General features: G+C 43.2%; 1 protein-coding gene across 12 annotated transcripts in view; it reads left to right on the top strand.

Annotated features, from left to right (window-relative positions):
• Window positions 1-26,370, top strand: part of DMD (dystrophin) — a 3,641,189-nt gene that overhangs the window by 2,813,508 nt on the left and 801,311 nt on the right. The gene's annotated exons all lie outside the window — the stretch shown is intronic.

Below are 26,370 nucleotides of genomic sequence, written 5' to 3'. Positions count from 1 at the left end.
TCGTGAACCATGCTACACAGTAGTAATTCAGTTAGAGTACGCAGTGATCATGCAGGATAGGGAATGTGGATAACATATACTGTGTTAGTGCAGTTGTTCACTAATTGTGTCATCTGACTAAATTCACTTTTATGCTGTTCAGTGAGGAACGTATGTACATTAGAAGAATAAACACAGGTAGAGATAAACCAATTCTTTGCAAGCTCTTTTAGCCACCTTCAGATGTGAATGAGTAGGATATGTTCTTATAGGGATCTGTTGTATCTTTGTCCACCACTTACGGAGGTGGAGAATGATGCACAGGCAAATTTATGTCAGAAGTCCCATTGAATGTGCCGGTTTGTGACTTACAGCATATCAGTGAAGCAAAATGGTAAACTTTAAAAAACTGAATGAACAGTGCTACTTCATGTGGAATAATTGAATCGGCTGATATCATTCTATTTCATAATTTTCTATACTATTTAATAGAAAGTGACCTGGGGATACATACAATATCCCGGCTGATGTGTTGCTGGCGGTCATATGACCGACTCCGGCATCCCAAAGTAGAGAATCCCTCACCCCGCAGCCTAAACCTATCCTTCCCCTTCCTTCCTGTTTACCTCTCGCAGCCCTGGCAAATCCTCATTTGGGATCCCGACATTGATCACTATCCCGGCGTTAGGATCCCTGTGCTGGTGTAGTAATCAATGTCAGGAACCCGGCGCCAGCATTCCGAGTAGTGTTGGGATTCCAGCATCAGTTCCTGACTGCTGGAATCTTGACTGGATCCCGTGACCAATTATGGATACTATGTTCAATACGTAAATACTTATAATCTGGCTTTGCCTTTTGAAATGATTGCCGCTTTAAATATATGGGCAGACTAGCCAGAATTTGCGCAGAGCATGCAGCTCGCAGGTTATTACATAAGCACCTCAGTGGTTACATAGCTGTGATGGTAGTATCACTCGTTTTTTCTTGGCAAGTTTGCCCTCTCTTATTAATAACTTTGGCCCTCATTCCTAGTTGTTCGCTCGCTAGCTGCTTTTAGCAGCATTGCACACGCTAAGCCGCCGCCCTCTGGGAGTGTATCTTAGCTTAGCAGAATTGCGAACGAAAGATTAGCACAATTGCAAATAGAAATTTCTTAGCAGTTTCTGAGTAGCTCGAGACTTACTCCTACACTGCGATCAGTTCAGTCAGTTTCGTTCCTGGTTTGACGTCACAAACACACCCAGCGTTCGCCCAGCCACTCCCGTGTTTTTGCCTGAAACGCCTGCGTTTTTCCGCACACTCCCATAAAATGGGCAGTTTCCGCCCAGAAACACCCACTTCCTGTCAATCACACTCCGATCACCAGAACGGTGAAAAATCTTCGTTAGGCCGTGAGTAAAATACCAAACTTTTGTGCTAATTTACTTGGCGCAGGCGCACTGCGAACATTGCGCATGCACTGTTTGCGACTAATCGCTCCGTTGCAAAAAAAACTAACAAGCGAACAACTCGGAATGACCCCCTTTATACCAATTCTATCAATTTTATATTTTTGTATTTCTTCTCTGTGTAGGAGCTTTGCACATTATTTAGTTAATTGAGGCTGTGCCCTGTTTTTGATTGATGCTTGTCATAAAATTTATTTAGGGGAAGCTTATACTGAACCATATTTGTTATGTACAGTACAGTTGTTCAGCCCAGGAATATTGGCAAAAATCAATAAAACCCTAAATAGTTCAATCACCTGCTTGGGACAGATACAGCTTGTGGTATTGATATGCTGAGGTAATGTATAGTTTACAGTACCATTTAGAAAAGAAAATTGTGGGATTTTTCCAGAAAAATTATTGCTTTCTTAAGACCAGATTGATGTGCTTTTTGCTCCTCTATGTGTAGGGCCACCAAGACATCAGATGGGCCCCAATGCTAGAGAAGGGACGTTGCCAAATTCCCCACTTATCATATTGTGCACTGTTAAGAATGTGGGCATAGAAATGGGGATGTTGCTCAAACTCTGACTGACCGGGGCCACATCGGTCCACTAGACTAGCTTTGGCCCAGGTAAACCGTACCCGCCCTACCCCCCTCTCGGCATCCCTGTCCATATGTACTATAAAGAGCACAGGTCAGATAATAGGTGAGCAATACACCTATATGGATGTTCCCTTAAAGTTCCTCAAAGTGAACATCTTTGGTTATTTGAGGACTTTTGACTGAATACAAGATGCTGTTAATAGCAACAATGGTAAGCAACTGTGCGCACCCTCTTGGTATATGCCCAAAAAAAAAACACAGAAATTTATGTGTCAAAATGTTACACTGATTTCGTGTATTAGGAATTGAAGTGTTACAGTCCCAATATAATTCGATCTCAAAAAATGGGCTCCAAATGTCCGTTCTTTTATTTCAATTGTTCAAGTTCTCTCTTTTCTCTCAATGATAGGTCAACTCCATATAAACCCCAAAAATGGAAGAGAAAAGAAGATATATAGTGTAATACAGTTTTATTCAATGATTCCACAAAAAGGTTAAAATGCAACAGAATTTTGCACAATAAATCCACCAAAGACTAGGCAAGAAAGCGTACCGGATAGATGGGGGTGTCATATGATATCCACCAAAAAAAGCAAAGTGATATCCCACGGGTACCTCCCGATCTTTTTCAGGTGCCGTGTTCTCCTCTGGATCTGCAGTCTCCAAAGGATACAGTGCCGGTTTGCTACAATCTCCCCAATCAGCTCACCAACGCGTTTCTGCTCCCTGGGGAGCCTTTATCAAGGTGTGAGGTGGAATGGAACTGGTCGGGGTATTTATCCCCACCAGAGTGATCTGATTGGTCGAGAGTGTGCCAAGCCTAATTAGTATATAATCCTTTTGGTTTTTCAAATATTCATCCTCTTCTTATAATGTACCATTAAAACGTTTATTAATTGACCTCCCATAAGTGTTTTTGGATCCCATACCAGGCTATACAACGCCTTTTGCGGCATGCGTTCCATACCCTGGAACGCACACCATTTCCTGCTTCCGCAGGGTATGGAACGCACGCCGCAAAAGGCGTTGTGTAGCCTGGTATGGGATCCAAAAACACTTATGGGAGGTCAATTAATAAACGTTTTAATGGTACATTATAAGAAGAGGATGAATATTTGAAAAACCAAAAAGATTATATACTAATTAGGCTTGGCACACTCTCGACCAATCAGATCACTCTGGTGGGGATAAATACCCCGACCAGTTCCATTCCACCTCACACCTTGATAAAGGCTCCCCAGGGAGCAGAAACGTGTTGGTGAGCTGATTGGGGAGATTGTAGCTAACCGGCACTATATCCTTTGGAGACTGCAGATCCAGAGGAGAACACGACACCTGAAAAAGATTGGGAGGTACCCGTGGGATATCACTATGCTTTTTTGGGTGGATATCATATGACACCCCCATCTATCCGGTATGCTTTCTTGCCTAGTCTTTGGTGGATTTATTGTGTAAAATTCTGTTGCATTTTAACCTTTTTGTGGAATCATTGAATAAAACTGTATTACACTATATATCTTCTTTTCTCTTCCATTTTTGGGGTTTATATGGAGTTTACCTATCATCGAGAGAAAGGAGAGAACTTGAACAATTGAGATAAAAGAACGGACATTTGGAGCCCATTTTTTGAGATCGAATTATGGGGGTAATTCTGACTTGATCGCAGCAGCAAGTTTGTTAGCAATTGGGCAAAACCATGTGCACTGCAGGGGAGGCAGATATAACGTGCAGAGAGAGTTAGATTTGGGTGGGTTATTTTGTTTCTGTGTAGGGTAAATACTGGCTTCTTTATTTTTACACTGCAATTTAGATTGCAGATTGAACACACCACACCCAAATCTAACTCTCTCTCTGCACATGTTATATCTGTCTCCCCTGCAGTGTACATGGTTTTGCCCAACTGCTAAAAAATTTCCTGCTGCGATCAACTTGGAATTACCCCCTATATTGGGACTGTAACACTTCAATTCCTAATACACGGAATCAGTGTAACATTTTGACACATAAATTTCTGTGTGTTTTTTTTTGGGGCATATACCAAGAGGGTGCGCACAGTTGCTTACCATTGTTGCTATTATCTTGAATATTTGTGGTGGTTGGGATCACCCTAGCTTCTGTTGCTGCACTTTTGAGTTGGGGCGCTGTTTTTTGAATTTCTGTTATACAAGATGCTGTTGTGCCATTCTTTAGATTAGTGCAACACTGAAGTAAAATTTCATGTGCCATACAAACTGGATTTGTGGATTATACTCTAAAATCTGAACAATAATTTGTAAAGGCTTCAAGACAAAGGCCATTGCTTAGTTTCGCTGGTTTCTCACTTCTGACTTCCACAACTCTAGAGAACAATAAACACATTTTTAAAGACCAATTAATCCCAACGATTGTTGCAATTTTCCTTTTCACTAATAACTGTATTCTTTTGCACATACTGCTAAACCATATTTACTAAAAGTTTATAGGTACATTTAAGAGTTTTTCTAACCAAAATTTCTTGGCTCCGTAATTTGTATCAAGTCACAACAGCAGTAAATAGCTAGGTCTAGCAGTCATTGTTTAAGGCTTTATATATGTAAATCTCTCCTGGTCTCGCATACAGCATATGGCTACCCACCTGCACAAGAAAGTCTAATCGTTCAGGCATGTTATGCCTTACTTACCTTTGAATTGTTTCTGTAAGAACGGTGTAATATCTTGTCGCATTGATCCCAAAATTCTGATGCCACAATGTAATTCCAAAAACATATGTTGCTATTGTCAGTGGTGTGATCATGTGTAGGTAAATGAGACAAGCTGGAATTTACATCTGAAGCCTGTAGTACCTTGCTTTAGTCATTTTGCTGGTCAGTTTCAGTGGGAACATTATTTACAGAGAGAGTTGTATGTGATTTAAGCACCTATCAGACCTACGGCCAATTGGCTCATGTAAAATATCTATACAGTATATATATATATATATATATATATATATATATATTATACTGTATGCGGTTTTCTGAACCATTTTTCTAGGATACAAGAATAAAATAATACAATTAAATTTGTCCATTAATAAAATCTGTTCATTTTGTTATATAAGGCTCATATGATGCTGTATTTTAGATACAGCTACAAAGTTTATTGCTCTAACTGAAGCTCACTCCTGTCCCCATTTTATTAATTTACAAAACCGTACTTCCTAATTAGCTTTGTAGTTTACTACTTGTTTTGGCAGCACCTCCTGGGGTAGTTAAAATGACACAAGCAGTGACTTCATGAAAAAAATCATTTTAGTACATTAAATAATGCAAAACAATGAATTTCTAAAAAAAGACAGATGTTTTTGTTGCCGTGGGGCATAATTTTCATTCTTAAAAGTAGGAGAAAATATAAATTTTCACATACTTTTGTAAAACTTTGCTGCTGCTTCCATTCGTTAAACAGTTAACAGGAATTTTCACTGAATTCTCCTCTTTACCTGTCTTGCTCGGAAGTTCATTAGGAGAACGACGGTGTCCGATCACGATTCCTATGGGAAGGAGTCCCAGGTTGCAAAGAGAGGTCCATTCAGATCCCTTCACCAGTGTTTGTCTCTCTCCACTGGACATGAGGAATTTTCTGCACATGCATGAACCACAGATCATGCATGCGCAATGTCAATGCCGAGTCAGACTCAGTAGAAGCAATGATAGAGATCACAGGGACAGCTGACCTTCAGGTCAGCTGCCCCTGCACCAAAGCAATATTGAATTGCTCTGGTGATTTTGCATTCACCACTGCATTTTACAGCGAGTTGGATACTAAACTAAAAACTGATGCTATTATTACACAACATTATGTTTGTGACATTTCTTAATCTAGCTTGGCATGGGAATGGCAGTTTTAGGTACTGGAGCTGATTCTGAGTTGACAGCAGGGATGAACTGGAGCTACGGTTCGGCCCTGGCATTTGTGACGTGCGTGCCCCGGGGTAGCGCGGACACAATGCATGTGGGAGTGGACTTGAAGCATGCCCCTATTTCCATGGAAATACACACAGCCTTCCAGACTCTCTGTGGGACCAGGCTGGCCCACCTGCCCTTCTGGCATATGCCAGAATTGCCAGATGGGCAGTCCAGCCCTGGTTGAGAGCAAAGCAGTAACTTTACACAATGGGGGTGTGTCCAAACTGTAATTTTAATTGCAGTGTAATAATAAAGCTGTCCAGCACATGGTGGTCAACATGCAAAAGCAGCCAGTATTTACAAGTGTGCAAATACAACAAATGTATTTGCGTTTCTTGCATTGAAACATGTCTTGTGCCATATACAAAGTTCCTTGGTTTTGTTTTTTTAACCAGCCCCACTGTAGCTGAAGTTTAGATGAGCTCTGTGTCCTACCTCCAACATACTCATAACCAGGGTCGGACTGGCCCACAGGGGTACAGGGAACCCCCCCGGTGGGCCCTACTGCCTGGGCCCCTCACCTCCTCCTCTAGGGAAGAGGTTCCAGACTGTGCACTTGAATTATACATTATGCATATGTTCCATTATAATGCACAGGACTATGGTGTATTTTCTATCATGCATTACTGTTATTAATCTGCTACATTATCATGCATGCGCTAGCAATATTGACTGTACAGTATATATATATATATATATATATATATCAACGGCCCAACCCATGCAGTCTCTAATGATTATGTAAACCAATGTGGTGGCTGGCCACACCCCTACGCATGGGCCCCTACCACTGCATTCCCCCAGTAGGCCCTTCATGCCCCAGTCCAACACTGCTCATATCCTTATAAATTGACAACAGGAAATAGGAAATTATTGAGACATTTCAAGACCGCTGCAATGAGTCATCACACTAAGGCTAGTGTTATTTGAAAGATATGCAGGAATATTATGTAAGTCCAGCTGTTAGTCCAAGGGAGGCCACATGTCATTAGTATTGCCATTGCTGTTCCTTCTCTTGTGGTCTCTGCAGACTCATTGGTAACAGCAGTTGCCACCAAAACATCTGTAAATATAGCAAATAAGTGTTCTGGATGTGTGTCCAACATGATACCTCTGAAAAATACCAGGCACTCTGACCATGATTGGTCATGTAGCACAATAGCAAAAGAGGACTAAGGTTTAGTTGAGGTAAATGGTGAAGGACAGCCATGGTGTATCCCAGCACCCACTGCCGCTTCCCTTCTGTTCTCCTCCGCATCTTGAGTACTGACAGAAGTCAGAATTCAATTTAGGCAGCATCCCTATTCTCCTTTGCCTACCCCTGACTCCTGCCACCTTGTTGTCCATTACACTATAAGTTAGTTTAGGGGAAATTCATTAAACCTTCTAAAGAGCAGAGAAGTGGGAAAGTTACCCATAGCAAACCAGCTTCTACCATGTATTATCAAGTACATTCTATACAATGACAGCTAGAAGCTGATTGGTTGCTATGGTAAATTTTTCCACTCTTTAGAAGGTTTGATATATCTCCTCTTTGTCTCTTATGTATGAGTACCTGTATCCCTGTCTCTAAATGTATACCTCTCAGTTCCCCCATTTGTATGTATGTTTTCCATTGTTCCTCCATCCATATGTTCCTCCTTTTTCTCCCATGTGCTGCCACAACCCACTGATCATTTGCACTAGTCCTTTTCCTCCCAAATGTTCCACTTCTCCCCACTCCAAGCCTTCCATCCTCCTCTTCTGCTTAATATAATAGGCTAATGATGGTGGCTGCCAATCAGAAGCGATGTGGACAAACTGATGTGCAACTATGTCCAACAACACTTAGCTGAACCTAAGGATTGTGGGTAAGCACAATTTTTTATATATATTTTTGCTGAGTATTTCAATAGGAAACTTTGGGCCTAGGGCAGGGGTGTCCATACTTTTTTCTTGGTGTACCATATTAAGAAAATTACTTTGAATAGAGACTAGATTTTTTTTCTCAGTTTGCCTCCAAACATTATATAAGGGTTCTTTGCTGATACAATCTTATTATAAGAAACACTAAACGGATACAAATATCTTGCCCCCACTTATGTCTTTATATACCAGCCCAGAGCGCCCTTGAGTATTGTATTGTGTGGGTTTTTCGTTCCTCTGACCGAAAGGAAATAGTTTGACACAAGGTAATCATTTTACTGATTATAAATGAAACACTTTACAAAGTAACAAACAAGAGTTATGTAAAACTTGTGTCTAAGCTATCAGACAACACCAGCTAATCATTTTCTTGACACAAGATGTAGTTCAATTCCGAGGAGCACCATAATTTGTCTTCAAATGCTCTGATCAATCATATACATCAAGCACCATTTTGACTGCAGTTCCCTTGGTCCTGTGAGAGACTAAACCTCTTATTTTTATCTTGCCTTATATACCTTAAACTGGGTGTTGGCTGTTGGATGTTAACCCATATTAAAATGTACCAGTCACTTCCTAGTACCACATAGCATGAACCGTTCTTATCTCTTACATGTGCTCAGTAAGAATAGACATATATAAGACCAAGACACAGTATGTCTGGGAAACACCATCACTTTTCTAAAGCCCCTTTGTTTAGAAATAACCCATAATGCGTTGCTGCTCTCATTCCATCAATATGTGGCTAAATGTCTACTGCTAAACCATATAAGGTAATACCAGATGCCCGTTGATGCCAATGACAGGTACAGTTGACATAAAGGTTACAACCAAATTTCAGCCTGAATAAAGTCTTCTTAGAGCCTCAAGGATCCCTAATCACATATTAACACTCATGCTATCTTGAAATGAAATAATTAACCCCACTGGTTGCAAGTATGTACCAGCCCAGTGCCCGCTTATGTGCCAGTCCAGATATCTCCCTTATATGTCAGTCCAGAACTCTCCCCTATGCGCCAGCCCAGAGCTCCCCTTATGTGCCAGACCAAATCTCTTCTTATGTGCAAGCCAAGAACCCCCTTATGTGACAGCCTAGAGCTCCCCTTTATGTGCCAGCCCAGAGGTCCCTTTTATGTGCCAGCCCATAGGTTCTGATTATGTGCCAATGCATCTATCCCCCTTATGTACCAGTTCAGATTTCCCCCTTATGTGCCAGCCCAGTTTTTCCCTTATGTACAGTTGAAGCCCAGAGCCCCCTTATGTGTCAACCCAGAGCCCACTTAAAGCATGTTACTTACCTCTCCCAGCCTGTGTTCTGAAGCGTTGAAATAGTTTCTCATTTTGGTGGATGAAATCTCTATCTTATCCAATAGAGAGACAAAATTGAAACAAGGCGAACTCCACCTAGAGATATATACGTCTGATGATAGATGCTTGGGAGAAACATTTGTTATAATTTAAACTGAATATTAGATTCTGTCATAAAAGTAGACTTTGAACAATAGAACATACAGTATTTATTAACCAGTCTCTCAGATCAGTTAACACTGAAGCGAATAGAACTAGTTAATTCAATTGTTAGAAAAAAGCATTGTGTTACATTTACAAAGACACAATATATGTTAACATTTTCATAACATGACGGAAACATTTTTAGGATTTTATGTGCGCTCATCTTGACGTCAGCGAAGTGCTATAAATTTCTATGCTTTTTTAGAAAAAATTCAGACATGTTTTGCTAGTAGATATCAGTCTTATCTCCTTTGTCTATATGAATGAACTACTGTGGATGCAGGTGGCCTCTACTTAGCTTGGAGTTGAGGAAGACCTGGCAATGCCCCTCCCCCTTCCCCAACCCCAACCTCAGTCCCCAAAACCGCCAAAACCTAAAACGAGCAAAGTGATGTAATCTTCTGTTCGGCACATGCACCAGGCGACACTTACTCAGAAGAAGTCCTTATCAGAGCAAAGCCAATGGCATGAGAGGCTACAGTGGCCTTGCTGGCCCCCTACCCATGTTTTACTATGTACAGTAACTTGACATTGTACCATTCCAACTCTGCCTGCTTATGTATAGACTTGTGAGGAAGCTATTAGCAAATAATTTCTGTAAAGCAAGTGGCATTTTTATATTTCTGCTTATGATGTCTAAATCTTCACTTGTTTACATAAAAACAGTGAGTAAAGAGATTTGGCTTTGATGCCAACTAAAGAGAATCAAACGCTAAACATATAGGGGCTCCATGGGTGGGACTGCAGCACAGTCCATAACTCAAATAGGGGAGCCACACCAACTGCCAGTGAGTCCCAGCCGGCGATGTTTGGCAGTGCTTGGGGTGGCAGTAGGTGGACTCCTCTATTTCAATTTTGGACTGCACCACCTCTGGAAACGCCACTGGTTGGGAGCAAAGCAAAAATAAGCAATTAAATACTGACTGCTTTTGCGTCTAATCCACAAACACTGAGTATCTTTATTATTGCACTGCAATTTACAGTAAATCTCAGTTTGGACACACCCCTCCTAAATCTAATTCTCTCTGCACATTTAAATCTCCCCCACCTGCAGTGCAAAATGATTTTTCCCAAGTGCAATGTTTCTTGTGCTTTTTGTTTTGCTCCCACCTCAGAATCAGCTCCATAGTATAGATAATTTCACAGAAGGTTTAGCTGTCTAATAGCTGCATCTTCCGCAAAGTGCTCTGGGTCATGAATGGCAGAAGCCTCAGCTTTCTGTAGCATCGATGGAAAAGCTAATTGAGTCTGTATGTTGTTGGATTTCTTCCCATTGTACTGTAATAAGTCTATTTCATGGAACCAAAATGCAAGTGGTAGGATAGCTATACATAGATGTCCGACATGATAAATCATGCAATATAAATATGTGAATGTATAAGATGTTTTTCTTTTTGGAAAATATGAATTTTAGGCTAAGTGAGTGCTGTCATAATATTATTCAGGTATTTAAATTTACTTTGTGACCCTGCAAGAGGCCTTTAATAAGCTTTAATAAAGAAACAATGTGAATGGATTTTGAAGAGAGAGAAACTAGTCCTGGGTTAAAAAGTTAATTTTTTAATTTCCATTTATTATAAAGAATTGCTAAACGAGTAAGTAAAGTAATGGTCATTTTATTCTATCTATGTTGAACTTGGGCCTTTTCACAACATTTTTCTTGCTGAACGAGGCTATATTTCTTGGGACATATCTCTTTATGTCCACAATGTAGAAGAAAATGTGACTGGTTATGAAGAGCCTTACATTTTTTTATAAAGCTCTGTAACTTCAGGCTTGCCTTTCCACTGGGATGCAGTTAATATACCAGCTGTCAGGATACCGGCGTTTAGGAGGTGGACGTTGGAATCCCGACAGCCAGTGAAATCCCGACGCCCGGAATCCCGACCACCAACGGGTATTCCCACTTGGTTGGTGGGTCCATGCCACCAACCAAGTGGGACTATAATGATGACATTTCAATGTGCTAGTAGTTCTGTTATATTCACATATATTCACATACCTCACACATATATTCACATACCTCCCAACTGTCCTGGGGGGGGGGGGGGGGGCAGATGGGAGGCTCTTGTCATCACTGCCCTGCTTAGCAGTGCAGCGTTGACTAGACGCTGGAAACTGAGGGAGAGGAGGCATGCTAGCAGCTGACAGATTGCTGTGCATGCCCCCTCAGTGACGAAAACAGGGTGTGTGTCTCGCGATCACGGCACTCCCGTGAAGCCATGCCCCTTTTACACAGGCCATGCACCTTTTCAGATGTTTACAAATGTTGGAAGGTATGTATTCATGTAATTGTTAGAATTTTTTTAATCCTTAATATGCCCTAATTTTTCATACGTTTTCTAGATGTTAATTATTTCACACACAGTCAACAACTTAATTTCCTGCTTTTTCATTTTAGTAAGCAACTTTGTTGCTGGGAAAGGTATCTACAAATATATCTATTTCTAAATTATGTTTATACAGGAAATGGATATTATTTATAGATGTTTCTGTTTCTGTAGATGAAGTTGAGATTGCACCATTATCTTCAGTGATCAACAAAATGTTGCCACTTGCTGCTCCTGATAACACAAATAAATGATAACATGCATTAAGCAATACATGACATCTGTTTTTGTTGCATCTACATTAATGGAAATGAAAACAAACATGTCCATTACCACAGAAAGCATCAGCACACTTTAAAAAAGCAAGACAGAAATTCAAGACTCTAAATTATACAGAAATGCGTACAAATGCATTTATGTGTTTAGATGGATGTCTGGTCTATGGATAGACAGTGTCTAGATAGAACAATAGGGCGACGCTATATGGTCGAAATGCATTCGGTCAACACTGCCAAAAGGCCAACAGGTTTAAAAGGCCAACATGACAATGGTAGACACTTTTTGGGGGGGTTCTCATTTTTTTTAAACATTTTCTTAATTTGGCTTGAATGACACAAAAACTAAACCGCTTGTGTCCACAATTTCCATGTTGACCGTTTGACCCTGTCAACCTTTTCTTTTTTTTTAATCATTAAATTTTTATTAGAAGATTTTTCACACAGAAATGGGGAACAGAAAAAAAAAATGAGGGAAACATAGGGGCAGTCCGGAACGGTTACCAGAATCAGAACACAAATATTGTACAGTTGGTTGGTTGAATAAACAATTGGTTACATTGGGCATACAAAGAAATCAAAAACACAGAAATGAGACATAGCAAAGTCAGTAAAATAGCTAATAACACAACATTCTTGAGAAGGTCAGTCTACGTGGGATGAAGCACAGATGCATCAATTGGAGAGTTATAAATGGTTAGCTGGCCTTCTCTTTCTCTATAATCTGTCCAACCAAACTATTTAATATGGATAGAGTTAGCTGAGGAGGAATATTTAGCTTCCGCTGTTTCGAATATAAAATGTTTCTGAATCTTATTTTGAATAGTCACTAAAGAAGGAAAGTTCTCAGATTTCCACAATTGGGTAATAGCAGCTTTAGTGGCTATCAAGATATGCCCCAATACATAACGGTTGCCTACAGAGAGGTGGTCTAAATATAAATGAAATAGTGCTAAAGCTGGGTCCAGGGGGATGGTTAACCCTAAAACCATGCTAATCATATTGAAAACATCCTTCCAAAGTGGATGTATAAGTGGGCATGCCCAGAAAATATGAAAGATATCCCCTGTGGAGCCACACTTTCTCCAACACAATTTAGATTGTGAAGACCAGATTCTATGTTGCTTTTCAGGGGAGAAGTAGGCCCTCTGTATAAGTTTATAGAACATTTCGGAGTGGTTAACACACTTAGAGACTTTGAAACAAGACCTAAATATACTGTCCCATTTTTCATCAATAAAAGATCTATTTAAATCTCTTTCCCATAGAGTCTGAGCTTTTAATTTAGTCTGTTTGCTGTTTGATAATTGAAATTGATACCACCACGAAATCCCACATTTACGTGAGGACGTCTCGAGTCGGCTTTTAATATAAGCCGGAAGAGAGGGTTTGTGGTGTTGTGTTGGTGTAAATGAGTGTAACCAGCTTCTCACCTGCAAGTACTTGAAAAAATCTTGAGTCCGAATCCCAAATCTCTCTTGCAATTGAGAAAAGGACATCAAGTCATCACCTAGAAATAAATCGCCCAAGGTCACACGCAGCCGCTGCGGGCCTGCGAGCAATGAGAAGCTCCTGGCCAGGACGCTAAAGCTGCGCTGGCCAGGAGCTACTCTTGAAGTGCAAAGGCATCGCTGCTGTGCAATGCCTTTGCACTTCTGCAAGGGGGTGCCGGACTGACATGCGGGGCGGACTAGCCCTGTGCAGGGCGTCCCCCGCATGTCAGGGAAGATCATACCTGTGCTAAATTTAGCACAGCTATGATCAACTCGGAATGACCCCCAATGTTGAGCTATTAAAATTGCAACCCCATCCTTCTTCGCTGGCACATTAGCCAAGTAGCATTGAGGAAATCTCACATTAGTAAACTGTGGAGGGGAAGATTTAATAAAATGTGTCTCTTGGACATCTACAATCTGAGCTTTAAGTTTATGGAAGTAATTAAGTGCTAGCCTTCCCTTGTGTGGGGAGTTAAGTCCCTTTGCATTTATGGATACAATGTTAACCATAATGTAAATATACAGAAGATTGCAGAGGTATATGCAACCAACTTGTGTGTAAAAAGTATGAGCAACAAGTTCCGGACAGGAGGAAAGAGAAAGGGGAAAAAAACGATAAGAAAGAGAAGAATAACAGTAAAGGGAAAAACATAACAATAACCGCTCTAGGGGGCCCAGTTGCACGTCTAACCATGGCGACTCAGAATTAAACTGTGGGGGGTAGTGGTCAAACTGCCCGTACCTGAATTAAGAGTTAACAAAACGCAGTTCCTCTGTCTCCGTTCCCCCATAATGCCAACTGCCGGAGCTAAAATAGCTCGGGTAGCTTTCCGAAATAACAAGCAAATAAATTTGAAAGGCAGTTGGGGCAGCAGAGGCAAACAACAAAACAATGTACTAGTGATGCCGAAACATCACATGAAGACATTCTAACAAGACATGAATAAGCAATAAAGATAAAGCCCTAATGAACAACATATAAGGAACTGGCGTGAAGACATGACAAAACGATTAGAGAATCAATGCAAGCATAGTAAACAGAAGATACTTAATGATTTGCATCTGTCAAGGCCCAGTCCCGCTGAAGGCTCTGGTCATGAGAGGTGTGTGCAGAGGAGCTTGCAGAGTTCTATGACGCGAGGATCTTTTTACCCTCCTCAACGTTTGTTATTATAACGGTGGAACCTTTATGAGAAATCAGTAGCTTTGTAGGAATTCCTCATCTGTATAAAATATTTTCTTTGTGCATCACTGAAGTGATGGGGTATAGAGAGTGCCTTTTTGCTAGAGTAGCAGGGGATAGGTCTCCAAACAACTGAAGTGAGCCTAGAGCCTCCAAGGGTCTATCCGCTTTCAAAATTACCTCCTTCACATGGAAGTAATGAAGCCTCATAAGGACGTCTCGTGGGACACCATCAGGAGCATTCCTGGCTTTTGGAAGCCTATGGATACGGTCAATCAGAAAGTCCATGGGTCAAAATAAGGGAAGGAGTTTGCTAAAGAGGTCAACTGTGAAATTGTTTAGATCGCTATTAGCGACAGCCTCCGGGACACCTCGCAGCTTTATGTTGTTACATCTCGATCTGTCCTCCAAGTCAGCAAGTTTGTCCCTGAGTGCCGTAACCTCGATTTGAAGCAGGTCATGGGAAGAGAGCAGGTCGTTATGCGAAGAAACCACTTCACCCATTTTTGTTTCTAGATGATCAGTACGGCCACCAATCTCATCGATGGATCTCTGACATTCCTTCATGGTGGCCCTAAATTCTGCCGCCACTTCATCCTTAAATTGCGTTAGGAGATGCTTCATAGCGCCCACTGTAAGCGAATCACTGTCTTCGATGGCGTTGATGTGTCTGTCAACAGCGGTTGGAGTGGACGCACCCCTAAGTGGTGAGGTAACAGGTGCAGCAGTTTTAGAGGTGCCACTCCTTACATCTTTTGTTTTAGCGGCTTGAGGAGAAGGTTTAAAGAACGCCACTTGGGAAACTGTTTTAGCAACTTTATATCTCTTGGGAGGCATGGTAAAGCTGATCAATTCAGGTAAAGGAGCTGGAGACAAAAGGCGTCTGTAATATCAATTAAAGAAGGATCCATGTGGAAGTTGAGTTGTCATATCATGTCATAGGAGCATTCGGGTGAAGGCAGAATTATATCATAGCAGTCACATCAGAGTAGCATGCTGGGACGAATAACTGCAATGCAGGAAGACAAATAGCAGAACCAGCCACAGGTAATAAGAAGGGAGAGTCAGCTTGCACTTGGAGGCGTCCGACCAGAGGCCACCAGGAGGTACGGGTGTAGCACAGTGGCCGAGGTGGAAGAAATCCACTACAGTGCCTAGGAGAGCCGCAGCCACAAGGCAAATGTCCCACCAGCCAGGGTCTGCCCGCCACGCAGAGGTGCGCCAGGGAGACCGGACCCATCAGCCGGAGCCCGCAAGGAGAGACGTCTGCTGCTCAGCCGAGCAGACGGAGTGTATGGTAGTGGGAGATAGAGCAGGTAGCGACGAGGCAGGAGTCCGGCTTAGATGCGAAGGGGACTTGGCAGGCTGGACAGCAACAGGAAAGGAGGTAATGGGGGCCGCGGTTGAAGAAGTGTGTGCAGGCGGCAATCCGTGGGAGCTTCCAGAGTGCTCCCTGATTCCACGGTCCTGCACCGGAGGCAGCTGTGGGGTGTCAACGGGTGTGGAGAGGTAATATTCAAGCCAACTCAGGGACCACGGATGGAACAATGAGTCTTTTTGGTTGGGAGGCACAGGGGCTCAAGACAAACGTGTCCGGTCTCTCGGGCAATCAGGTCACTGCCCTGCAGTCAAGCACTCCAGGCAGCCTGGGGAGAGAAGATAATGAAGACTAACTTGAATCTCGTGTCACCCATCAGCAGTATCCACTGGACAACAGCAAAGGGATAGCCTCACAGCATAGAAGCAGTCCGATAGGCATATGGATGGCACCACGCTCGCCCGTGCGTGTGCAGCAGCGGCCTGATCAAACACCCCCACCGAGGATGCAAAAGGTAGCAGTGTCCGGCCGCGTGTCCAACAGTGTGAGTGGCTGTGAGTGGAGAGGTCCCGGTACGGGGTCCGCAATGAGCGTCCGCAGATGTAGACCTTCTGGGTCATGCGCCGGGAGGACGTGAAACTCAAGGCCCCGGACCGGATGTGGAGGACAGGCCGCAACCCGCAGGAGTGTTTGACAACACTCCCCGGCTCTGCAGCACAGTCCTGACCATGGAGAACCGGAGACAAGGGTGAGGGGGAAGTAATAAAGGCTAAAGAGCAGGCGTAAAGAGGCAAGGGGAACTTATAATAGGGTAAGGGTGCAGGAGCTCAGAGGAGTCAGCGTCCACTCCCCTCCGTCGCTAGGCCACGCCCCCTGTCAACCTTTTCTACTGTCTACCTTTTCCATGTCGGACTTTTGACAGTGTTGACCATGTAGGGTCGACATATTGACTGTCTCTCTAATTACTGTAGATCTTTTATACCACACCCGTTTAGATGCATAAAATGAATTGTTATTCATTGGCTGCAGTTTTTATCTTTCTGCGTCTACAGTTGCAAATGAACTTTCGGCAGGCAACAGGGTGAAGTTCATATGAAGATCTATTTTCTGCCTCCCATAAAATGCAATCTGTAGTACCGTAAATTGCTCATCTAACAAGTTTTCAAGTACAATTCTACCTAATTTCTGTGTGCCAAAACTTGCAGTAGTGGTCTCTATTGCAGATTACTGTAGCTTTAAAATAAACAATCATTATGTCAGCACACAAACCTGTCTCACTGAGGTTTCTGACAGGGCTATAAATCAGTAGAGAACTTCACACAGTTCAGCTGCCTTGCATGTCAGCTCACCCCAGATGCTCCAGTTGAGTCTGCTATAACTTACTGCATGTTGTACACAGCTGCTTCAACAGTTCTGTTAACCCCACACACTATTTTCCTGCATTACTCAACTCAATGCAAGATGTCTGCCCCTTGGGACATATTTAGAATCTGCTCCTCTTGTTGCAAATATGCTTTGTTTTGCTGGCAGTTCTAAAATAAAGGAACAACTTATTCAGAATAGAAAAAAGTTATTATTACATCTTTAACTCATAAGTGCTGGCATAAAAAGTGTTCTGCTACCTACCATATCTGCTGCCTGCAACATCTAGAACCATGGACACAATTGTATGCTAGTGTCAACACTTGGCTACAGTGGTGGAACTTCGGCAATATCATCCAATTACCAAGTTGCTATTGCTGCAACTAGTCAAGAAATTATACTATCATTATTTATTTAGTAGCAGTTTCTGTGATAAACACTGGGTAATAACAGTCATAGAGGTAGGAAGGCACTGCTCTCAAGCTTACAAACTATAGGGAAATAGGCATTGATACACGATAGGTGTTATCTATAGCATAATAGTCCACTATCTATAACATAATAGTCCACCAGATTGCAAAGGTTCTTGCTGGGCTGTATGATACGGCCACACAACAATGTTGGCCTGGGGTCAAGAGGATTGAAAGTGAAGAGAGAGAAAATATGTGAGGATATGTGTGGACTGTACAGTGGGGATGTAATTGGATAGGAAAGTTTATGTGGGTGGGTCCAGAATTTGATAAGTTTTAATGAAAAGGTGAGTTTTCAGGGAATGCTTGAAGCTTTGGAGACTAGCGGAGAGTCTACTTGTGCATGGGAGGGCATTCCACAGAGAAAGTCCCGCAATCGTGCATGGGAGCAAGTAATGAGTGTGGATGAGAGACGCAGGTCTTGTGCAGAATGAAGAGGTCAGGTTAGGAGATATTTTGAGATAAGCAAGATGATATACATTGGTGTAGTATGGTTAATGGCCTTGTGTGTAAGTAAAAGTATTTTATATTGAATACGGTATAATACAGGTAACCAATGGAGGGACTGACAGAGTGGATCTGCAGAAGATGAATGTCTAGCGAGGAAAATTAGCCTTGCGGCTGCATTCAGAATGGATTGCAGTGGTAAGAGTCTCTTTTAGTAAGACCAGTAAGAAGACTATTGCAATAATCATTGTAGGAGATAATGAGAGCATGGGTTTGAGTTTTTGCAGTGTCTTGTGTAAGGTATGGTCATATTTTGGATATCTATGTATTTTGTAATAGATTGAATGTGAGGAACACAGGACAGTTCAGAGTCAAGGATGACACCTAGGCAGTGAGCTTGTGGGGTAGGTTTGATTGTCGGGTTCTCAGCAGCGATAGAGATCAGGTTGGTAACTACTACTTGTCAGTGGAAAGATAATTAATTCTGTTTTCCATAATTTACTGCTTTCAGTTTGTAACAAAATACAGGGTTAAGCTTTACACCAAACTGTATCAGTCAATGCTCTTTTGGAGAACTTTAGCTGGATTGTCAAAAGCATTATTATTTATAATCTTTGTGAGCATAGCCTGCTCTGTGCTGAAACTTCAATCATTTACACATAGAGGAGTGTATGAGACAAATATCTTTATTGTAGAAAGGGCTTACACTGCCTCACTCCATGACTAAGATATTATCACTAGAGATGAGCGCCGGAAATTTTTCGGGTTTTGTGTTTTGGTTTTGGGTTCGGTTCCGCGGCCGTGTTTTGGGTTCGACCGCGTTTTGGCAAAACCTCACCGAATTTTTTTTGTCGGATTCGGGTGTGTTTTGGATTCGGGTGTTTTTTTAAAAAAACCCTAAAAAACAGCTTAAATCATAGAATTTGGGGGTAATTTTGATCCCAAAGTATTATTAACCTCAAAAAACATAATTTACACTCATTTTCAGCCTATTCTGAACACATCACACCTCACAATATTATTTTTAGTCCTAAAATTTGCACCGAGGTCGCTGTGTGAGTAAGATAAGCGACCCTAGTGGCCGACACAAACACCGGGCCCATCTAGGAGTGGCACTGCAGTGTCACGCAGGATGGCCCTTCCAAAAAACCCTCCCCAAACAGCACATGACGCAAAGAAAAAAAGAGGCGCAATGAGGTAGCTGACTGTGTGAGTAAGATTAGCGACCCTAGTGGCCGACACAAACACCGGGCACATCTAGGAGTGGCACTGCAGTGTCACGCAGGATGTCCCTTCCAAAAAACCCTCCCCAAACAGCACATGACGCAAAGAAAAAAAGAGGCGCAATGAGGTAGCTGTGTGAGTAAGATTAGCGACCCTAGTGGCCGACACAAACACCGGGCCCATCTAGGAGTGGCACTGCAGTGTCACGCAGGATGTCCCTTCCAAAAAACCCTCCCCAATCAGCACATGATGCAAAGAAAAAGAAAAGAAAAAAGAGGTGCAAGATGGAATTATCCTTGGGCCCTCCCACCCACCCTTATGTTGTATAAACAAAACAGGACATGCACACTTTAACCAACCCATCATTTCAGTGACAGGGTCTGCCACACGACTGTGACTGATATGACGGGTTGGTTTGGACCCCCCCCAAAAAAGAAGCAATTAATCTCTCCTTGCACAAACTGGCTCTACAGAGGCAAGATGTCCACCTCATCTTCACCCTCCGATATATCACCGTGTACATCCCCCTCCTCACAGATTATCAATTCGTCCCCACTGGAATCCACCATCTCAGCTCCCTGTGTACTTTGTGGAGGCAATTGCTGCTGGTCAATGTCTCCGCGGAGGAATTGATTATAATTCATTTTAATGAACATCATCTTCTCCACATTTTCTGGATGTAACCTCGTACGCCGATTGCTGACAAGGTGAGCGGCGGCACTAAACACTCTTTCGGAGTACACACTTGTGGGAGGGCAACTTAGGTAGAATAAAGCCAGTTTGTGCAAGGGCCTCCAAATTGCCTCTTTTTCCTGCCAGTATAAGTACGGACTGTGTGACGTGCCTACTTGGATGCGGTCACTCATATAATCCTCCACCATTCTATCAATGTTGAGAGAATCATATGCAGTGACAGTAGACGACATGTCCGTAATCGTTGTCAGGTCCTTCAGTCCGGACCAGATGTCAGCATCAGCAGTCGCTCCAAACTGCCCTGCATCACCGCCAGCGGGTGGGCTCGGAATTCTGAGCCTTTTCCTCGCACCCCCAGTTGCGGGAGAATGTGAAGGAGGAGATGTTGACAGGTCGCGTTCCGCTTGACTTGACAATTTTGTCACCAGCAGGTCTTTCAACCCCAGCAGACCTGTGTCTGCCGGAAAGAGAGATCCAAGGTAGGCTTTAAATCTAGGATCGAGCACGGTGGCCAAAATGTAGTGCTCTGATTTCAACAGATTGACCACCCGTGAATCCTTGTTAAGCGAATTAAGGGCTGCATCCACAAGTCCCACATGCCTAGCGGAATCGCTCCGTGTTAGCTCCTTCTTCAATGCCTCCAGCTTCTTCTGCAAAAGCCTGATGAGGGGAATGACCTGACTCAGGCTGGCAGTGTCTGAACTGACTTCACGTGTGGCAAGTTCAAAGGGCATCAGAACCTTGCACAACGTTGAAATCATTCTCCACTGCACTTGAGACAGGTGCATTCCATCTCCTATATCGTGCTCAATTGTATAGGCTTGAATGGCCTTTTGCTGCTCCTCCAACCTCTGAAGCATATAGAGGGTTGAATTCCACCTCGTTACCACTTCTTGCTTCAGATGATGGCAGGGCAGGTTCAGTAGTTTTTGGTGGTGCTCCAGTCTTCTGTACGTGGTGCCTGTACGCCGAAAGTGTCCCGCAATTTTTCTGGCCACCGACAGCATCTCTTGCACGCCCCTGTCGTTTTTTATAAAATTCTGCACCACCAAATTCAAGGTATGTGCAAAACATGGGACGTGCTGGAATTTGCCCATATTTAATGCACACACAATATTGCTGGCGTTGTCCGATGCCACAAATCCACAGGAGAGTCCAATTGGGGTAAGCCATTCCGCGATGATCTTCCTCAGTTGCCGTAAGAGGTTTTCAGCTGTGTGCGTATTCTGGAAAGCGGTGATACAAAGCGTAGCCTGCCTAGGAAAGAGTTGGCGTTTGCGAGATGCTGCTACTGGTGCCGCCGCTGCTGTTCTTGCGGCGGGAGTCCATACATCTACCCAGTGGGCTGTCACAGTCATATAGTCCTGACCCTGCCCTGCTCCACTTGTCCACATGTCCGTGGTTAAGTGGACATTGGGTACAACTGCATTTTTTAGGACACTGGTGAGTCTTTTTCTGACGTCCGTGTACATTCTCGGTATCGCCTGCCTAGAGAAGTGGAACCTAGATGGTATTTGGTAACGGGGGCACACTGCCTCAATAAATTGTCTAGTTCCCTGTGAACTAACGGCGGATACCGGACGCACGTCTAACACCAACATAGTTGTCAAGGACTCAGTTATCCGCTTTGCAGTAGGATGACTGCTGTGATATTTCATCTTCCTCGCAAAGGACTGTTGAACAGTCAATTGCTTACTGGAAGTAGTACAAGTGGGCTTACGACTTCCCCTCTGGGATGACCATCGACTCCCAGCGGCAACAACAGCAGCGCCAGCAGCAGTAGGCGGTACACGCAAGGATGCATCGGAGGAATCCCAGGCAGGAAAGGACTCGTCAGACTTGCCAGTGACATGGCCTGCAGGACTATTGGCATTCCTGGGGAAGGAGGAAATTGACACTGAGGGAGTTGGTGGGGTGGTTTGCGTGAGCTTGGTTACAAGAGGAAGGGATTTACTGGTCAGTGGACTGCTTCCGCTGTCACCCAAAGTTTTTGAACTTGTCACTGACTTATTATGAATGCGCTGCAGGTGACGTATAAGGGAGGATGTTCCGAGGTGGTTAACGTCCTTACCCCTACTTATTACAGCTTGACAAAGGGAACACACGGCTTGACACCTGTTGTCCGCATTTCTGGTGAAATACCTCCACACCGAAGAGCTGATTTTTTTGGTATTTTCACCTGGCATGTCAACGGCCATATTCCTCCCACGGACAACAGGTGTCTCCCCGGGTGCCTGACTTAAACAAACCACCTCACCATCAGAATCCTCCTGGTCAATTTCCTCCCCAGCGCCAGCAACACCCATATCCTCCTCATCCTGGTGTACTTCAACACTGACATCTTCAATCTGACTATCAGGAACTGGACTGCGGGTGCTCCTTCCAGCACTTGCAGGGGGCATGCAAATAGTGGAAGGCGCATGCTCTTCACGTCCAGTGTTGGGAAGGTCAGGCATCGCAAACGACACAATTGGACTCTCCTTGTGGATTTGGGATTTCAAAGAACGCACAGTTCTTTGCGGTGCTTTTGCCAGCTTGAGTCTTTTCAGTTTTCTAGCGAGAGGCTGAGTGCTTCCATCCTCATGTGAAGCTGAACCACTAGCCATGAACATAGGCCAGGGCCTCAGCCGTTCCTTGCCACTCCGTGTGGTAAATGGCATATTGGCAAGTTTACGCTTCTCCTCCGACAATTTTATTTTAGGTTTTGGAGTCCTTTTTTTTCTGATATTTAGTGTTTTGGATTTGACATGCTCTGTACTATGACATTGGGCATCGGCCTTGGCAGACGACGTTGCTGGCATTTCATCGTCTCGGCCATGACTAGTGGCAGCAGCTTCAGCACGAGGTGGAAGTGGATCTTGATCTTTCCCTAATTTTGGAACCTCAACTTTTTTGTTCTCCATATTTTATAGGCAGAACTAAAAGGCACCTCAGGTAAACAATGGAGATGGATGGATTGGATACTAGTATACAATTATGGACGGACTGCCACGGTTAGGTGGTATAAAAAAACCACGGTTAGGTGGTATATATTATAATAATAATACAATTATGGATGGACGGACTGCCTGCCGACTGCCGACACAGAGGTAGCCACAGCCGTGAACTACCGCACTGTACACTGGTTGATAAAGAGATAGTAGTATACTCGTAACAACTAGTATGACACTATGACGACGGTATAAAGAATGAAAAAAAAAACACGGTTAGGTGGTATATATTATAATAATAATACAATTATGGATGGACGGACTGCCTGCCGACTGCCGACACAGAGGTAGCCACAGCCGTGAACTACCGCACTGTACACTGGTTGATAAAGAGATAGTAGTATACTCGTAACAACTAGTATGACACTATGACGACGGTATAAAGAATGAAAAAAAAACCACGGTTAGGTGGTATATATTATAATAATAATACAATTATGGATGGACGGACTGCCTGCCGACTGCCGACACAGAGGTAGCCACAGCCGTGAACTACCGCACTGTACACTGGTTGATAAAGAGATAGTAGTATACTCGTAACAACTAGTATGACACTATGACGACGGTATAAAGAATGAAAAAAAAACCACGGTTAGGTGGTATATATTATAATAATAATACAATTATGGATGGACGGACTGCCTGCCGACTGCCGACACAGAGGTAGCCACAGCCGTGAACTACCGCACTGTACACTGGTTGATAAAGAGATAGTAGTATACTCGTAACAACTAGTATGACACTATGACGACGGTATAAAGAATGCAAAAAAAACCACAGTTAGGTGGTATATATTATAATAATAATACAATTATGGATGGACGGACTGCCTGCCGACTGCCGACACAGAGGTAGCCACAGCCGTGAACTACCGCACTGTACACTGGTTGATAAAGAGATAGTAGTATACTCGTAACAATTAGGATGACACTATGACGGTATAAAGAATGAAAAAAAAACCACGGTTAGGTGGTAGGTATATAATAATAAATAATACAATTCTGGTCGGACGGACTGCCTGCCGTGTGCCGACACAGAGGTAGCCACAGCCGTGAACTACCGCACTGTACACTGGTTGATAAAGAGATAGTAGTATACTCGTAACAATTAGGATGACACTATGACGGTATAAAGAATGAAAAAAAAACCACGGTTAGGTGGTAGGTATATAATAATAAATAATACAATTCTGGTCGGACGGACTGCCTGCCGTGTGCCGACACAGAGGTAGCCACAGCCGTGAACTACCGCACTGTACACTGGTTGATAAAGAGATAGTAGTATACTCGTAACAATTAGGATGACACTATGACGGTATAAAGAATGAAAAAAAAACCACGGTTAGGTGGTAGGTATATAATAATAAATAATACAATTCTGGTCGGACGGACTGCCTGCCGTGTGCCGACACAGAGGTAGCCACAGCCGTGAACTACCGCACTGTACACTGGTTGATAAAGAGATAGTAGTATACTCGTAACAATTAGGATGACACTATGACGGTATAAAGAATGAAAAAAAAACCACGGTTAGGTGGTAGGTATATAATAATAAATAATACAATTCTGGTCGGACGGACTGCCTGCCGTGTGCCGACACAGAGGTAGCCACAGCCGTGAACTACCGCACTGTACACTGGTTGATAAAGAGATAGTAGTATACTCGTAACAATTAGGATGACACTATGACGGTATAAAGAATGAAAAAAAAACCACGGTTAGGTGGTAGGTATATAATAATAAATAATACAATTCTGGTCGGACGGACTGCCTGCCGTGTGCCGACACAGAGGTAGCCACAGCCGTGAACTACCGCACTGTACACTGGTTGATAAAGAGATAGTAGTATACTCGTAACAATTAGGATGACACTATGACGGTATAAAGAATGAAAAAAAAACCACGGTTAGGTGGTAGGTATATAATAATAAATAATACAATTCTGGTCGGACGGACTGCCTGCCGTGTGCCGACACAGAGGTAGCCACAGCCGTGAACTACCGCACTGTACTGTGTCTGCTGCTAATATAGACTGGTTGATATTTAAAGAGATATTAGTAGTATACAACAATACTATACTGGTGGTCAGGCACTGGTCACCACTCCTGCAGCAAAAGTGTGCACTGTTAATTAATATAATTGTACTCCTGGCTCCTGCTAACAACCTGCAGTGCTCCCCAGTCTCCCCCACAATTAATTATAAGCTTTTAATTTATACATTGATGACTGTGCAGCACACTGGGCTGAGCTGAGTGCACACAGACTGAGTCACACTGTGTGACTGACTGTGCTGTGTATCGTTTTTTTTTTCAGGCAGAGAACGGATATAGCAGAGAGAAGTGAACGGATATATTATATTAAATAAAAGTTAACTAGCAACTGCACTGGTCACTGACTGTGGTAAACTAACTCTGTCTGCGACTCTGCACAATCTCTCTCTATCTAATCTATCTATCTCTATTCTAATGGAGAGGACGCCAGACACGTCCTCTCCCTATCAATCTCAATGCACGAGTGAAAATGGCGGCGACGCGCGGCTCCTTATATAGAATCCGAGTCTCGCGATAGAATCCGAGCCTCGCGAGAATCCGACAGCGTCATGATGACGTTCGGGCGCGCTCGGGTTAACCGAGCAAGGCGGGAAGATCCGAGTCGCTCGGACCCGTGGAAAAAAAAGTGAAGTTCGTGCGGGTTCGGATTCAAAGAAACCGAACCCGCTCATCTCTAATTATCACAAGAGGTATCCCAGGCCTTTATGGTGGGGAGCTATTCTCAGGCAGAAGGGGACTTAAGGCCCGTACACACTGGGAGAGATGTGTGCTGAGCGATCTATCACAGGGGGTAATTCAGAGTTGATCGCAGCAACAAATTTGTTAGCAGTTAGGCTAAACCATGTGCACTGCAGGTGGGGCAGATATAACATTTACAGAGAGAGTTAGATTTGGGTGGGTTATTTTGTTTCTGTGCAGGGTAAATACTGGTTGATTTATTTTTACACTGCAATTTAGATTTCAGTTAGAACACACCCCACCCAAATCTAACTCTCTCTGCACATGTTATATCTGCCACACCTGCAGTGCACATGGTTTTGCCCAACTGCTAACAAATTTACTGCTGCGATCAACTCTGAATTAGGCCCACACACAGATTGCTCAGCACACATCTCTCCCATGCTCAGCACACAGCGCAATGTGTGCTGAGCGAGGGGGGTGGGGCACTAATTTCACCCA

Source organism: Pseudophryne corroboree, chromosome 2, assembly GCF_028390025.1.
Source record: "Pseudophryne corroboree isolate aPseCor3 chromosome 2, aPseCor3.hap2, whole genome shotgun sequence".
NCBI lineage: Eukaryota > Metazoa > Chordata > Amphibia > Anura > Myobatrachidae > Pseudophryne > Pseudophryne corroboree.
This window is presented reverse-complemented; position numbering and strand designations above follow the sequence as displayed.